We start from the raw sequence: 9,334 nt of genomic DNA, 5'->3' as shown, positions 1-9,334 counted from the left end.
TTCCGCCTTAACTCCAAAGCTCAATCCTCTCCCCTTCCCTATAGCTTTATGTGGCCCATAAGCATGTCTAGTCCCTTGTCTTTCTCTTTCTCTCCTCTCCAGCTCCGCATATCCTCCTCTCCTACTCCTTCTCCTTCTCCTTCTCCTTCTCCTTCTTCATTAAAAGTGGGATGGGAGACCATGTGATGCTCCTTTGACCACGTTTTATGTTTGGATGCTTCCTCAAGCTTGCACCATGGTTTTCTTTCTTAAAGTAAAACGCATTATTGTTGTGATTCTAAAATTCAGGCAGAAAATAAATGGGGCAGAAAGTGCAGTTTATTCTGTAACAGATCTGGGGAAAGGGTTTAACTCATCAAATATTAGAACCCAACTAAAAACAGCAGTTCTTTTTTAAAATTGTTTTTTATTAAAAGCACTTTGTATAGTGTGTTGCTTTTATTAGGTGGTTATACCAGAAGCTGTGATGATAGATACAGATGTGTGGGGGTCGAGCTGCCTGAGCCTGCTCAGCGGGTGGCCGGGCAGTTGGCGCAGTGGCATGTGAGAGCCCCAGTCAGACCACGGAGGGACAAGAGATGCTGGACAAGTTTTCTGTTGGGTGTTTATTTTTTGGGCTATAAACTGGAAAGGATGGCTCAGATTTAAATAAATACATTTATTGTGAGTAATGGCTTTGTTGAGCTCTGTCCATCAGTCTGCCCCAGTGGGCTCTTCGCTTACACAGAGACCCCCAAAGCCCCCCTGGCTGCCTGTGCACCAGCTCCAGTCTAGGAAGGAAACCCCTGTGCTCCAGGGAGAGGACACCCCTTTCCCAACAGAAACTGTGGTGCAGGATGAGCCTCGGCTGGAGTGCTTCCTAGTTGACTGTGTCCTGGAATATGTACAGGCTATTGGTGGCAACCAGGGCAATCATGTTGTCGGCAGGGTGCCAGGTCGGGTGCACAATCTTCTCATTGAATCCAGACTGTCCTCACTGATCTGGTCCTCCTTGCTCTTCCTGCCTGGACACTCTCCCAGGTTTCAGCCTGGCTCCAGGCTTGCTCTTCTCTCTGGAAGCTTCCAGGACCACATCCCTCCACCTGTTTCTGTCAAAGAGCCTGGAGAAGTTGTTGTAGGACCCCGTCATGATCCCAGCATCCGGACTGTTCCAGCATCACCCTGACTTGTGGGAGATGCAGTTGTTTCCTTTTGCAGAGAACACAGCTTGCTTCCAAGGTGCTCGAGGGCCCCGTGGGTCTCCATGCGCAGCTCTCCACGTTGAGATCCCAGACCTTCACTGACAGGTCTTCTCAGGTCAGCATGCACCGACCACTATGACTGAATTCATGTAGGAGATGGAGGAAATTGTTTCTTAGAAGAAAGACCTATTCCTGGGATCTTCAAGTTCTTCAGAAAACTTAGAATGTCAGCCGCACAGGGCTGAGGAGTGCATATCGCACAGCCTGATGGTCCCCTTGCCGCTGCTGTGCACAAACATGTGCACCAGTGTGGGTGGAACTGGCTGCAGGAACACCTCCCCAGCTCCTCCCTGTCCTCGGGCTTAATGTCCACGATGTTAAAGCTATCTGTGAAAATGCCAGTGTATGTACTAGCCTGGCTGGAGCCTAATATTTTTCTTTGATCTCTCATTCATTAGCTTATGATATCTAAATCATATACTAAAGTGAAAATTGCTTTAAGAAAAGAGTGGAGCCCTGGCCAGTTTGGCTCAATGGACAGCACGTTGGCCCACAGAGTGAAGGGTCCTGGGTTCAATTCTGGACAAGGGCACTTACCTTGATTGCAGGCTCCATCCCCTGCCCTAGTCAGGATGTGTGCAGGAGGCAGCCAATTGATGTCTCTCTCTCACATTGATGTTTATTTCTCTCTGTCTTCCTCTCCCCTCCACTCTCTAAAAATCAATGGAAAAATATTCTTGGGTGAGGATTAACAACAACAACAACAAAAAAGAAAAGAGTGGAAAACCGATGAGGAACGTAAGCAGGATTAAATCTGTATGCATAGCTCTGGCAAGACCCTCTTTCCTTCTATCACTGTGTAAGGCTAAATTTAAAAGATGTGAGATCCAATATCTGAATCATGAACAGTGAGGCCTACCTACAGTACCTATTTCTAACATCCAGTGACCATTAAAATTTGATTAAGCACATGCTTTGGAAGTGATGGGCAAACTTGTTTGTATAAAGATATTTAAAAATAAGGTATCAGGTTTAAAAGTGAGAGAAAAGGCTCAGATGCTAAATGATTGTGTGAGGCCATGATTTACATGCATGAAATTGATATGTTGCGCCTCTTTGTTTCTAGGACACTTGATGTAGCATAGAGTAGTGATTAACTCAAGAATTCTGAAGTCAGATAGTCTGAATTTGAATCCTGGTTCTACTACTCTGTAGCTCTGTGACTTGGCGCAAATTACTTAAACTATCTTTGCCTAGGCTCTCCCAACTGTAAAATGGTTTTTTTTTACTGACACCTACCTTCTAGGATTTTGTGAGGGTTAAAGTGAGTTAAAATATGTACATTCTTTAAAAGCATCGATCAGACTGTCAAACCTTAGAGGGAAGGTAGAGGAGGGTGGGGGTAAGGGGGAGAGATCAACCAAAGGACTTATATGCAAGCATATAAGCATAACCAATGGACACAGACAACAGGGGGGTAAGGGCCTGAGTGAGGGGGATAGGGGATAATGTGGGGATAAGGACACATATGTAATAACTTAATCAATAAAGAAATTTAAAAAAAGAAAAAAAGAACATATAGAATATTGTAAGAACCGTATATGTTGGTTATCATTACTTGCTATGATTAATGGGTGGAGGTTTACACAAAGGAAGCTCACAGCATCAGAGATGAAGTTATTTTGGGGGCTGCATTCTTGGCCAAGTTTTTTTAAAATGTTTTTATTGATTTTTTAACAGGAAGGGAGAGAGATGAAGAAATAGAAAAATCAATGTGAGAGAAAGATTGATCAGCTGCCTCCTGCACACCCCCCACCGGGGATCAAGCCCGCAACCCAAGCATTTGCCCTAACCAGGAATCGAACCAGTGACCTCTTGGTACATGGATTGATGCTCAAATACTGAGCTATATTGGCTGGGCCTTAGCCAAGTTTTGTAGGTGACCCAAGATGGTTCCCCATTTTTTAAAGGAAAATAATTTGCAGCCTTAATACATGATTGATTTAAGCCTAAATGCTGACTGCCTCTATATGCAATTCTGGCTTCCTAATTACATTATTGTTTTCTAGCTTAGCCTATTGAATATTTTGTTCTTAATTTTATTGAACAGGAGAGAAGTCTTACTAATTTCTAGATTCTTTGGAATGAAAACAAAAACTTGACAGGAAATTACCAATGAGCCTCTGTCATCTGAAACAGTTATTTCGGGAAGTTCACAGTCATTGGCCTGAAGTGAATTAGTGATCAGTCTAATCTGGAAAAAAAATAGTGCCTGGCAACAAACAAACCTTACACATCAGGGGACTGATGGGCAGCTGTCTTTAGGCTGCAAGTGTCCCTTAAAACTCTGAGCTGGTGGATCTAAGACAGGGCCCCTGAAAAGCTTAGAGAAACCTAGGTCTGTGCTGAAGGGATCTTCTGGTATTCTGTAATATTTGTAACATCGCTTCATAATACAGAAGAAAATCCTTATATGAAGATATCAGCTCATTTCCAAACTCCCTGTCAGTAAACAGAAGGCAACAGTCTCAATACAAAAGGAATCACTGAGCACTTAAACAGCAGGAAGGCAGTGCGGGGATGGGTACCCTGCACTTTGTGCTGGGTGCCATAAAGCAACCATCCCAGGGAACATGCACAGGTATCCACATAGGATGTGGTGGCTCCATTTGGCTGTTGAGGAAATCAAGGCTCAGAGGAGATAAGTATCTTGGCCAGAATCACACACAGTAAATGGCAGAGCCTAGATTCAAATTCAGTTCCAAAGTTGATGATGCTCCTGAATATGTAGGTTTAATAAGATTCAACTAATGCCTCTAAAAGTTAATTTGCTGCAAATGTGACTTTTGCCTCAATATTAATTCAGTTTTTTGAGTTAATTCAAGTTCATTGTATTCATAGATTTGAATTAAACTTAATTTCATTACTGAGCAAGTCTCACTTATAAATTCATAGATGGGAGAGGTATTCTTCAAGTCAGCTTTGCAATTGAAATTGAGTAATTGACTAACTAGAGGAGGAATGTCTCAATTTAACCTCATTACCAGCTGTAATATTCAAATGTTCTAATAATCCATCTTCTTTTATGTTTCACTGAAGATGAATCAGGCTACTGGCTTTTATCCCTAGACCTCCAGAGTTGCATCTGAAATTCTCTTTTTCAAGGATCACAGACCAGCTTCTTTTTCAGGACTAGATTCTCTTTGTTCTAGACCAGTGGTCGGCAAACTCATTAGTCAACAGAGCCAAATATCAACAGTACAACGATTGAAATTTCTTTTGAGAGACAAATTTTTTAAACCTAAACTATATAGGTAGGTACACTGTTATTAACTTAATTAGGGTACTCCTAAGGCTTAGGAAGAGCCACACTCAAGGGGCCAAAAAGCCGCATGTGGCTCGCGAGCCGCAGTTTGCCGACAATGGTTCTAGACCCATTATTTGGTGATGTAAAGTGATAGGCAATAGGACTTTATTACAACCCATTATATGCAGAACTAATATGAATTTTGCCTCTATTCTGGCATTTTCTGAGGACAAAGACATTTTTGAAGGTCTCCTTAATAGGAATCTATTAATCATTGATGACTTAAAACCATTACCAAACCTGTAACTTTTAGGAGTTACTGTAACAGAAAGTGGGGGGGGGGCAATTCTAAAAATTCTGAAGTTTTACTAGAAACTATAGAAGTTAGAAGATGAATGATTAAAATAGTAATGTACTTTCCTGCATGTTGAGTAAAATGCCTTAAGTATTGATTAGGTTTAGGAGGGAATATAAAATTACTAGTAAATAGAATGGTAGTGATAGTTGAGCTTTTTATTATTGCATTCCCCACCCACATCTCTGCTAGTGACGCTGTGGTCACTGTGCATGTTCCTGTGAGGAGGTGTCTGTCTCCAGGCCTGCCTGTAGTACTGTTGTAAGCATTCTTACCACACACACAGAAAAGGTAACTGTGTGGGGCAATGGATGTGTAACTATCCTGATCTTGGTAATCATTCCACAATGTATATGTATATCAACTCACCATGTTGTTTACTTTAAATATATACGTTTACATCTGTCAGTTATTCCTCAATAGAGTTGAGGGGGGAACGAATGCCCCAGAAACTGTTCAAGACAGAGAGAGCAGCTGCCGAGGGCAGTGATTGCTGGAGCTGGAAAGCCAGATGCAGTTTGGATCATTTGGGCTATGATGGGCCACGTGAAGCCAAAACTGTGTAGGAAGAGGGAACCAGTTGATGAAGAAGATATAGAAAGCCCTCCAGAGAGAACCAGAATACCATCAAAGAGACAGGAAAGGCTTGTCCACTCGCTTATTGCTGCCACAGTTTCTGGCTTCCTGAGGCTTGGCAGTCATTTTCTTCTGCATATTTAATGACTACACACCCTTTACCTTGAGAGAACATGTGACATAACTCACCTTCTTGGATGGTAGAGAGCCTTACCTGCAAGGGGCGTGACACTTAAAAAGACATCTGTTGCATATACTCAAGATCATCCACACTTTGATCTAGAATGTTGGTGAATGAAGAATGTGGCATCAGAGATAACCAAAGCCTGTGATACCAGGAGCAGCACAGCGTGACTTCTTCCAGAGCTCAGATGTCCAAGGCAGCAGAGACAATGAAGGCCCCGTATAGCAGAGTCCTGGGTGGTGGGAGTCTCCATGCACAGTAAGGTGCAGCTGTGTAGCGAACCTAGCATGTTTCCTTGCAGGCCAGGGTAGCTATTTCTTGAGAAGCAAGTTAACTTTCAGCTTTTCAGGATTAGTCAACATACCTAGAAGTCATGACAGATCATTCTTTTTTTTTTTTAGCATTTTAGAATACATAGGTTGGGATTGGGATGATGTGTTATTTTTATCAAGTGTATACTTCCATTGGTCGTAGCAACATGTGTGAAATGTGGACAACGTTATGGGGCTCGAGCAACACTAATTTGTGTTTGCACAGTTGTGCCTGTACCAGGTAAGGGCTTCGTCTGAACCAGTCTATACCTCCTGTATCCAGTCTTGAAAACCAGAAATCATGGATTTTGAAGTTGCATACAATTACCATTGACTAGGCTCTTTAATCCAGAACTAGGTTTTTAAGTCTTATATAGTCATAAAATGTGTGGTGGAAGTTTTAAGACTGGTGTTTCTTTCATTTGCTTTATATTGGCCAGTGGGAAGGACATTAAGACTCTACATCAAACTTATAAAAGTTTACCCAGGGCAAGGCTAGTTTGCCTTTGTGTTTTCAGTGTTGACATGGTATGATAGAGATTTTAACTTCATGGGAAGCTCTTCCTTAGAACATTTTAATTGTCTAATCTTAAAAAATATTAATTTTTAAATTAATGACTTCAGATTAAACTTTACTCTCTGAGTTTATTATAATTATTTGAATATGTTGGGTTAAAAGTGAGTATTTTTCCCTTTTTTAAATTGTTATATTTGTTAAGCTCTCAGCCTTTTAATGAAACCAACCTGCAATATGACAAATGAACATTCATTTTAATTTTGCTTTCAGGGAAAATAGGGCAAAGGAATGAAAGTTTGAGTTGGATTGGCAAATAGATTAAGGTTTTATGGGTAGAGGCAAGGTTGAGATGATTCTAAAACTACTTCTGGTATTTATTTCTTTAGAAGGACAATTTTGTTCAGTCTGTTCATATAAGGAATAAGCTTTGGTTATTTTCTTTTTACTACTAGCAGAATGTAAACAAAATTAGAGGTCATTCCTCTTTTTTTAGCTTACTTTTTTCATTGAGGTGAAATTCACATAACACAAAATTTTAGAGTGAACATTTTAGAGTGAACAATTCAGTGTTTAGTACATTCACAATGTTGTATAACCACCACCTGTGTCTAGTTCCAAAATATTTTTACCACTCCAAAATAAAATCCTGTGCTCATTAAGCAGTTATTCCCCATATTCCTGTCTCCGCACCCCAGGCTTCGGCAAACACCAATTTGCTTTCTGTATCTATGGATTTACTCACTCTGGTTATTTCATATAAATGGAATTTATAATACATGATTTTTTTGTTGTTGTTAATCCTCACCTGAAGATATTTTTCCCACTAATTTTTAGAGAGAGTGGAAGGGAGGGACAGAGAGAGAGAGAGAAACATAGATGTGAGAGAAACACATCAATTGATTGCCTCCTGCATGTGCCCTGGACCAGGGCAGGGGATGGAACCTGCAACCCAGGTACATGCCCTTAACTGGGAATTGAACCCACAGTCAACTCTCTGACCACTGAGTAACACCAGCCAGGACATATAGTGTGTAATTTTTTAAAATTTTTATTTATTTTTTTTAAAATTCTTTATTGTTTAAAGTATTACATATGTATCCTTTTACCACCATTGACCTCTCCCCGGCCACCCCTACCCCACCCCACACACACACGCCTTCACCCCTCTAGTGCCTGTGTTGGTTATGCTTATATGCATGCATACAAATTCTTTGGTTGTTCTCCCCCCACCCCCTTCCTCTGAAGTTTGACTGTCTGTTTGATGCTTCTCTGTCTCTGGATCTATTTTTGTTCATCAGTTTATGTTGTTTATTAAATTCCACAAATGAGTGAGATCATGTGATATTTATCTTTCTCTGGCTTATTTCGCTTAGCATAATGCTCTCCAGTTCCATCCATGCTGTTGCAAATGGTAAGAGCTCTTTATTTTTTACAGCAGCATAGTATTCCATTGTGGAGATGTACCACAGTTTTTTAATCCACTCATCAGCTGATGGGAACTTAGGCTGTTTCCAAATCTTAGCTATGGTGAATTGTGCTGCTATGAACATAGGGGTGCATATATCCTTTCTGATTGGTGTTTCTGGTTACTTGGGATATATTCCTAGAAGTGGAATTACTGGGTCAAATGGGAGTTCCATTTTTCATTTTTTGAGGAAATTCCATACTGTTCTCCACAGTGTCTGCACCAGTCTGCATTCCCACCAGCAGTGCACGAGGGTTCCTTTTTCTCCACATCCTCGCCAGCAATTGTCATTTGTTGATTTGTTGATGATAGCCATTCTGTCAGGTGTGAGATGGTATCTCATTGTCATTTTGATTTGCATCTCTTAGATGATTAGTGACTTTGAGCATGTTTTCATATGTCTCTTGGCCTTCTATATCTCCACTTTCAAAAAGTGTCTCTTTAGGTCCTTTGACCATATTTTTTTTATTGGATTGCTTATCTTTTGTTAAGATATATGAGTTCTCTATAAATTTTGGAGATTAGACCCTTATCCGAGATAACATTGGCAAATATGTTCTCCCATGCAGGGGGCTTTCTTGTTGTTTTGTTGATGGTTTCTTTTGCTGTGCAGAAGCTTTTTATTTTGATGCAGTCCCATTTGTTTATTTTCTCCTTAGTTTCCATTGGTAAAGATATTGCTATGACATATGTCTGATATTTTGCCTCCTGTGGATTCTTTTAAGATTTTTATGGTTTCCTGTCTTACGTTTAGGTCCTTTATCCATTTTGAGTTTTTTTTTGTGTCTGAAGTAAGTTGGTGTATAGTTTCATTTTTTTGCATGCATCTGTCTAATTTTCCCAGCACTATTTATTAAAGAGACTGTCTTGATTCCATTGTATGCTCTTGCCTCCTTTGTCAAATATTAATTGAGCATAATGGTGAGGTCAATTTCTGGTTTCTCTGCTCTGTTCCATCTAATCTAATAAAAGAGAAACATGCAAATTGACCACACCTCTGCTATGCTCAAGCCATGCCCACCAGCCAATCAGAGCGGCTATATGCAAATTAACCCAACCAAGATGGCGGCCAGCAGCCATGGAGCTGGAGCAAGCAGGAGCCCATGGAGCTGGAGCAAGGAGGAAGCCAAGCTTCCTGCCTGCCCCTGGCTGGCTTCCCTGGCCTGCCCCTGGCTGGCTGTGGCCTCCCGATCAAGGCAACAAAGTTTCAATTATAGAAGATAAGTACATCCCAGATACTTGCTTCCAGCCAGCCTCCACTGGGAGCTTGGGTGTCTGGGGGGCTGTGGCCAGCCTGCAAACAGCCATCAGCCCCTCACTCAGACTGGCCAGGCACCCCAGCAGGACTCCCCACCCTTAAGGGGGTGTGGCCAGTCTGAAAACAGCCCCCAGCCCCTCATCCAGACTGGCCAGGCCCCCCAGCGGGGACCCCCACCCT

The 9,334-nt window shown here is 41.5% G+C and overlaps 1 protein-coding gene and 1 pseudogene across 3 annotated transcripts in view; one reads left to right on the top strand and one right to left on the bottom strand.

The window, feature by feature from the left end:
- Positions 1-9,334, top strand: part of ATP8A2 (ATPase phospholipid transporting 8A2) — a 547,249-nt gene that overhangs the window by 185,689 nt on the left and 352,226 nt on the right. The window lies entirely within an intron of this gene.
- LOC102433369 lies at positions 860-1,632 on the bottom strand (annotated as a pseudogene).

Source organism: Myotis lucifugus, unplaced genomic scaffold (assembly GCF_000147115.1).
Source record: "Myotis lucifugus unplaced genomic scaffold, Myoluc2.0 scaffold_98, whole genome shotgun sequence".
Classification (NCBI taxonomy): domain Eukaryota; kingdom Metazoa; phylum Chordata; class Mammalia; order Chiroptera; family Vespertilionidae; genus Myotis; species Myotis lucifugus.
The sequence above is the reverse complement of the archived record's forward strand: the minus strand, read 5'-3'. Positions and strand labels throughout refer to the sequence as shown.